The sequence below is a fragment of the Marmota monax genome, unplaced genomic scaffold, assembly GCF_021218885.2.
Source record: "Marmota monax isolate L192 unplaced genomic scaffold, Marmota_monax_Labrador192_F-V1.1 WCK01_AAM20220418_F8-fsc00051, whole genome shotgun sequence".
Taxonomy (NCBI): domain Eukaryota; kingdom Metazoa; phylum Chordata; class Mammalia; order Rodentia; family Sciuridae; genus Marmota; species Marmota monax.
In genome coordinates this window covers 4,115,159-4,122,724 of record NW_026695202.1, presented here as the reverse complement: position 1 = coordinate 4,122,724, position 7,566 = coordinate 4,115,159, and the positions used below count along the sequence as shown (strand labels likewise).

Genomic DNA, 7,566 nt, shown 5'->3' with positions numbered 1-7,566 from the left:
GCACTCAGCTCTTGTCCTCAAGAAGGGGAGGTCACATCACAGGACACACGGAAATCCCGTGATTCCTTTGCCACTCACTGGACTTAGTCCTCCTCCACCGCCCAGCCAGGGGAAAAATAACGACCTCCATCCACACTCAGCCACCCCAGGGCACCGGAAGCCATCTCTTTCAGGAGCTTCCCTGAGGAGCAAAACATTTTCTTTCCCAGAAACTTCAACAAGTTTCCCTTCAGCTCTCACTGACCTGACGGGAGACCCGGGTCCATTTCTGAGCCAATCCCAGAGGGTGGAAGAAGGAAAAGATGATCAATTCAGATGAGAGAGAGAGAGAGAGAGAGAGAGAGAGAGAGAGAGAGAGAGAGAGAGAGAGAGAGAGAGAGAGAGAGGGAGGGAGGGAGGAAGAGAAGAGAAGAGAAGAGAAGAGAAAAAAGGGTATATTTTCCTTGCAACCTAAAAATTCAGAAGTTCCCGGTAAAGGCCACGTTCATGCCAAGGTATTGTGGCTTGATTTAATTGACTGTCCCCCAACCCTGGGGTTTTCATTGTCATCCTCATTATTAGGAAGGGGGCTTATTTACACCCATCACAAAGGAGAGAATGAGTGAATCTAACGGTTCAGTGGTAGATTTATTGCTTTGAAATGTCAAAAGTTCTCATTCCCATCCAGCCCTGACGCCACTGGATCATCAAACACCTGTAAGCAGAGGTGATGTGACAGACTCTCGCTTACATGTGGATGATCCCTGTGGGGGGAACCTGACAGCAAGCCCAGGTGATTGAGTTGCCCGCATGGGACAGCAGGTCGAGTCCGAGGTGCACATTGTTCTGAATAGGCTGATTCTCACTTGCCAGAGGTGGCCCAAAGGAGCCATCCTGGTGGACAGTCACCCCTGCTTAGGCCCAGCAGCAGCCAGCCTCTGACTCACACATAGGGATTCTCACAGTGCAGTGCAGGTGACAGGCACAGGTCACAGTTCTGTACCAAAAAGAAAGGGAACACTTTGCTTCTCCACTTTGCACAGGGTCAGGCTGGGGTTTTGAGGTAGCCAAGGTGGTGATCATTTTTGCCAAGGAGAGAGGTTGGCACCCAGGTCAGTGGGCTCCAAAAAGCAGATGGCCCTCCTCAGGGTGGACTGGCATCATGCAAACCATCGAGGGCTCAGAGAGAACAAGAAGGCAGAGGAAGGGCAAACTGGCTGTCTGTGCTTGAACTAGGTATCCATTCTCTCTTGCCCTTGGACATCAGGACTGCTGGTTCTCTGGCCTCTGGACTTAGACTGGGAGCCTCTGGGTTCTCACTCTTCAGCCTCAGACTTGGAGATACATCATCTGCTCCCTGGACTGTCCAGCTTTAGAAGAATATCCTGGAACTTCTTGGCCTCCATGATCTTGTGAGATGGTTCCCATAGCAAACCCCCTTTTATGCATCTCTATTATCTAATGAATTCTGTTTCTCAGATGAACCCTGGTTAGTACATTGTTGGGGGGAGGCAAATTTTAAATGAGCAATTATTTCTAAATGTTCAATTTTCTGGAGATGAACATGAGGTCCACAATAACTCCTAGATGGGCTATTTTAACGTCTTTATCTCTGATGTGAAGAAAAGGGCTTGGTCTCAGAACCTGTGGCTTTGAGGGGTATCGCCAGAGTCTTCTCTACTATGAAATGAAAACAAGACTAATTTTCCCCTGAAGAACTTAATGAGATAAAATATCAGAAACTCCTGTGGTTTACCATTTTTACTCATCCCAGAGGTTTACCTTTCTCCTATGAAGTCTCAGTTTTCCCACATGTGAAATGGAAACAATATGATCTCTCCTACTTGTAGAATAAAACAGATAAAGAGTATAATTACTTTCTGTAGATTGTCACTCCTGGCCACTGACTTGGTCACCAGGGTGATGCTCCAAGAGGACCAACCTGAGGCAGGCCAGTAGGCAGTGATGGAGAGTGTCCTTGAGGACCAGTCTTACCATTAACAGGAAGCTAGATACTCTGCTTCATCCTAAAGCTGATTCATACTGCAAAGATCCTCTGCTCAGAGCAGACTCTTGAGGGCCGTTATGTTTGGTGTTTATTCAATTGTAGCTGAGGGGACTCTACTAATGGCTCCCAGGGGCTCTTCTGCGTCAGGGATTTTTTTTTCTTTCTTTTTCTTTTGACCTCTAAAGTCAGCTGAGGCTTGTTAATAGTGTTGCTTTTCTTTTTTTAAGGAACAAAAAAAATAAAGGAACATAATTTTTAAAAATTCAAGTCAAAGTTTCTCCCCTTAAGACTTCCTGTTCATAACTGAAGCCCTCTTCCTAAAATTAGCGAAACGTTCTTTTGCCACAAAACAACAGTTCCTCAAAAAAAAAAAAAAGAACTATTTCCTTTTTGGACAGGGATTTATGTAAGGGAATAGGATAGGAAAGCAGAGCGTCTCCCTCCAACTTCAGCAAAAACTTCCCATTAGTTTAAATTCTGTCTGTTTTTGGGATTATACCTCAGTCAATTCAGGCCTGGGATGTGGAGGTAAAATCTTAGATCAGTTGCAACCAGGTGCTTTAACTCGGTGATTTTCAAACTTGAGTGTTCACCAGAATCTTCTGGAAGCATGATTAAAATAAATATTGTTGGGCCCTAGCCCCAGAGTTTGGTGCCTGAGAGTGTGCAGTTCTAACAAGTTTCTGAGTGACGTCAGTAAGGTGGTTCAGGGTCCTGGGTGCTCTCCAGGGGAGCTGTCCTCAGCCCAGGTGGGCCCAGGAGGTGCCTAAGGGTGGGTCTCTAGAAGCAGAGACTGAGATGCGGAATCTCATGAGGGTGAATCCTCTCTGGAGAAAGGGAACAGGGGAACAGGATAAGGCAGAGAAAGCAATGTAAGAAGGGATAGGCCTCTGCTGGAGTTTAGCTTCAGCCCGGTCCCGTGGGGACAGGAAGAGCACGACTTACATCACAGATTTGCTCATTTTCAGCTGGATGTCCTTCAGGGTGAGGAGAGCATGCCATCCCCTTGGGCGAAGTGGTCAGAGCAACCCTCTGGAGAAGAGAGGAGCCGTGAGAGTCATTAGCAGCCAGTACCTGCAAGAGAATGGGTCAGGGCATCGGCTACAGCCACTATGGCATGGGGACAGCATGTGGAGAATCACACACACACACACACACACACACACACACACAGAGACATACACACGATACCAATCAATATTTCCACATGGATGTGGCTCACTTTGAGAGACCTCATCTGGTCTCAAAGTCCCAGCCATTCTGTGCTCCTTACTGATTGCTTGATTGATGGATGGATGGATGGATTGAATCCCATCTGACTTTTGATTCTCTCTCTTACCAATGCTCACATAAAAATTCCTTTCCTTGAGTTCCTTCTGATTAAAGAAACTTAAAGAGAGCATAGAATGTTCCTCCCTTGGAAGCTTTTAAAAGATTTAATAGAAAGGTAGATAAAATGCACAAAGCTATTTTCTTTATGCACATAGAATATAAAAATATGTTTTTGAAAAATCAAATTTTAAAAGACGATTTCTTGACATAGGAACATAGTACATCCAACATATAAAAATGATACAGGACTGAGTGTGCATACAGTATTGTATGTACCAATAAACATGTATTGGTAAATGAATGAGGCTACAAGGAAATAATTGAAAATGCTAACAATGGTTATCTCTTAATGAGAGGCAGTTTTCATACCATTATTTTAATGTGATTTTATCTCCATAGTTTAACAATAAATTTGTTTATTTTTCAGAAAATAATAAATTTCAGAGATCTGAAATTTACTTTTTCAAAAATGTGGCTGAAATAAAGAGCTAAATGGATAAAATAAATAAATAAAATTAAAATAAAGAAGTAAAGAGAAATAAAGGATAATGCTTTGGCGTGAATTCCTCAAGGCAAGAAACTGGGAGAAGAAAGTTGATTCTGAGCTGCGGGTGTGTGAGTCAGTGGTAAAATTTGGTTATGGTTTCTCTCTTTAGCTCATTATTAAAACTGATCAGAGTAAAGTCATCACCTTCTCTGGCAAGAGACTATACAATTAGTAATATCACCTCTGACCTTCCTTTTTGCCTCTGGCTATGAAATAGTCTCACAAAGACAACGGAGGCCCAGGCAGTGGCCTTAGATGTCAAGGGCAACTGAACTCTTGATTCATCTTTTACACTTTCTGTCCCTTATTTCTGCACCCCCGCGTGTCCCTCTTCCCTCATCTCCCTCTCCATTCCTTCGTCCCCTTCTATGCCTTCACCTCTTTCTGATCATCTCTTGCCTGCTTTTCTTTCCCTCTCGAAATGAAGGCTTGGTGACTGCCTCCCAAGGAGCCAGAAAAGCACTACGTTCATCCTCTCCCTAATTCAGCCTCTGGATGCATGGAGAGCAATCAAGGTAGATGTGTGACAACGTCATATTTTATTTAATATTTCATACCTTTATCCTCTGTCTCCTTCTAGACACGGTTTTAGTCCTGGAAACATTAAATACCCCAGGGGGAGGTTAAAATCACTGTGCATCAGGATAACAATATCTTTGCTGAATACATTTGCTTTGTCTGTAGTTAGTCAATAAAATAAGTCCTTTTAAATTTAGTCAGTTTCATTTATGATCCCTGAGGGTATAATGCCATTCATAAACAGCGAGAAGGTGTAAAATCAGGAGAAGAAATAAAGGAAGAAAAGATAAACAAAAAGTTGGAGTGAGTAAATGAGTGAGTAATCTTGGCATTGGGAAAGTGTGTAACAAAAGACCTTTCTTGTGCCGTGGCTGGCTGCAAACTCAGCTTCAATATTTCAGTGTCCGAAACAAACAGTGAAATAAAGATAATTGCACCACTGAGCAAGTATATGAGATAAAAACTGACCAATTTCTCAGAACTATTCCTAGATTTGGGACCAGACGAGAATCAAACTCTGAGTGTCATGAGCAGAGCCATCCACCGCAGCCTGACAGGATGTGATCACACATGTCACCAGCCTGTGGCCACCTTCAGGAGAGGCTGATACCTGCACAGCAAATCTCAGATCCACACACACCATGCGTGGGTGCCTCCCCTGGGTATAACCCAGGTCACCTGCATCCTGCTCATCTGGATATATACATGACAGACTTCAGGACCGGAGGAGCAAACAGTACTTAAATATATCATCCAGGTAAGTTATATGGCCTTAAGCACTGACTTATGTATTTAGTTTTCTTCATTCAATAAAACACATTGGGCACCACTGTGTCTCAGAAACTATGCTAAGTTACCATGGCACCTCTGTCCCCTCTTGGTGTTTGAGAGTCTGAGAATCCAGCAAAGATTTCAACAAGAGAGAGCAAAGCCCTCTGAGGCCTTTATGTACGTGTCAATCCAACTGTCCATCCAAGTGATTATTCTCCTGGCCAGTGTTTATCTGTGTGCCACATACCAAGCAAAATGGCAAGATTATAAAAGTGAGTGAGACAAGGTTCTTGCCTTCAAAGAGTCCCCACCAAGTGATGAAGAGGGACCACATTTGGCTCCTGCTACATTGAGGCCAGGCACCAAGAACTATGGGGTGCTCAAGAGAGGAAAATTAGCTATTTTGGTTTTTTTTTCCAGTAATTTCCATAGAAGGAACCTCCTTGGACTGATGGCTTTCTAGAAGGAGACTGTGCCTGGCAATGAAGGGAGCGAGAAAGTGAACAAGAGTTTAAAGATGAACTAGGACGTCTTAGATGTAGAAACTGATAGTGTGAGCCTTGGGGGTGATAAATCTGGGCTGAAGGATTCCTCTGCCATTCGGGAGACAAGGGACCTCCAGGTGTCATAATGCAAGTGTGTGAGAAAGACGCTTGCCCATTGTCAAACACAGCGGCTGGTCCAAAGTACCAACTGGGTTCACTCTACTCGTGCTTCCATTTTCATTCTGCCATGTCTGTTTTGCATGGAAATGTGTTATATAAATGCCAAATGGGTCTTGGGCACAGATTCTGTGCAGGGTCGACGAGGACAGAAATAGACGTGATCATAGAAGGACCAGACCAGGGTCCAGTGCTGAAAGATCAGTAAGTGGGGATAATGATGAGTATGTCACTCAAACTGAGCTCCTGAGTCCAAATTCCAGCTCCTCCACTACGTTTGTATGCACTCTTGGATGGATTGCTCTCATCCATCCTATAATAATACTTACCTAGGTGGTGATTGTAATGGATTTGAACCATGTGCACATGTGCGTGCCATGATGGAAGTCAAGTTTTTAAAGTAACGGCCCATCAGAGACCAATGCCACCTGGGGGCGAACTTCTTGATCTCGGTGGATTTCATTCCTAGTGGGTCTTATACAGGTTCTGGCTCTCAAGTTTGAGAAATGAAGGTATGTAAGGCATGTCAACCTGGCCCCTTCACCCCCACCATCCCATGGGAAAGAGATGTGTTAGGCCAGACACACAGGTCACCGGGTACAGACGCCCCCAGCCTTTGAAGCCCTGAGCCGATGAGGATTGAAAGGCTTGGCATCCTGCTGGGCAACGGTTCAGCTCAAAGTTCACACTGCTGTACATTTGAGAACTTCCTGACCAGCTGCCCTGGGTCACAGGGAACTGAACCTCTGCTTGTCTCCAGCCTTGACATGGGACTGTGAGCAAATTCTTGAATTTACAAGACAGCATCAATGAGCTGATTATGTCAAAACATTTGAAGACAAAGCAAAATGGAACTTCAAAAGACTTGGGAAGGCCGGGATCCCCTTTCAGAAGTCAGCAAGTTCAATTGTTGATAAAATTCCTAGATCGGGCTCACATTTTGGCTTTGAAATCTCAGCTCAGAGGGCAAATGAGCTCCTTTAATGTATTTAAAATTGGGGTAAGGCTTTCACCTCCTAACTCTTGCTGAAAATGATATTCTCTTTTTCATGGAGGGTTTCCTTTGGAGTGTGGTGTCTACATTTACAATGAAGCGCTCATGTTGCTTTCACAAATATGTGCATGTGTGTACGTATACATGTGTCTTTATCATCTAAAATGGAAGGAAGGGGTAGAGAATTGGGAGCCTTAATGCATCCTTTTTTATTCTATAGAAGATGACAGGTTCCTTGGATTTTGCTAAGGACATACTTCTAGAATTGCTTGGCAATTCTAGAATAATTCTAGAATCATCTGAGAGGAGTTTTCAAAGAAGGAAAAGATCTTGTGAACTGAGTTTTGGTAGGAGCACTTAAGGAAATATGACTCAATCTAAAATATACTCTTTCTTCCTGACAGTTCTTTCAAAAAAAATTTTTAAGTCAAATTTTGTATTTATACATAGAAATATGCAATTCACTGTTCAGAGGTTGGGATCCAGGCAGGACTCTGAAGTCAAACAAGCGACCTATTAGCCTTTAAAATAAAATCATTACCAACTCATGAATTGAAGCATATTTAATGAGTTTAAATGCATTGTATTTCTTATCTTCATTGAACTCAAGGTGCTTCATCTTTGGTCGGGGTAAAACTCTTCAGAACTTCTGACATACCCCCATAGTCTTTGATGGTGTATTTCTATTTGGTAGAATAAAAGTTTTAGGTTAATCTTGCATTTCCTGCTCCATTGCTCCAGGAAGCCCTGGTTT

At 43.4% G+C, this 7,566-nt stretch overlaps 1 long non-coding RNA gene across 1 annotated transcript; it reads left to right on the top strand.

Moving 5' to 3' along the window:
- The first annotated feature begins 409 nt into the window (after nt 1–409).
- LOC124082967 (uncharacterized) lies at nt 410–7,341 on the top strand. The gene is made up of 3 exons (XR_009225398.1): nt 410–4,381; nt 4,865–5,142; nt 5,577–7,341. It is a non-coding gene; the product is annotated as an uncharacterized LOC124082967 (long non-coding RNA).
- The last annotated feature ends 225 nt before the right edge of the window (nt 7,342–7,566 follow it).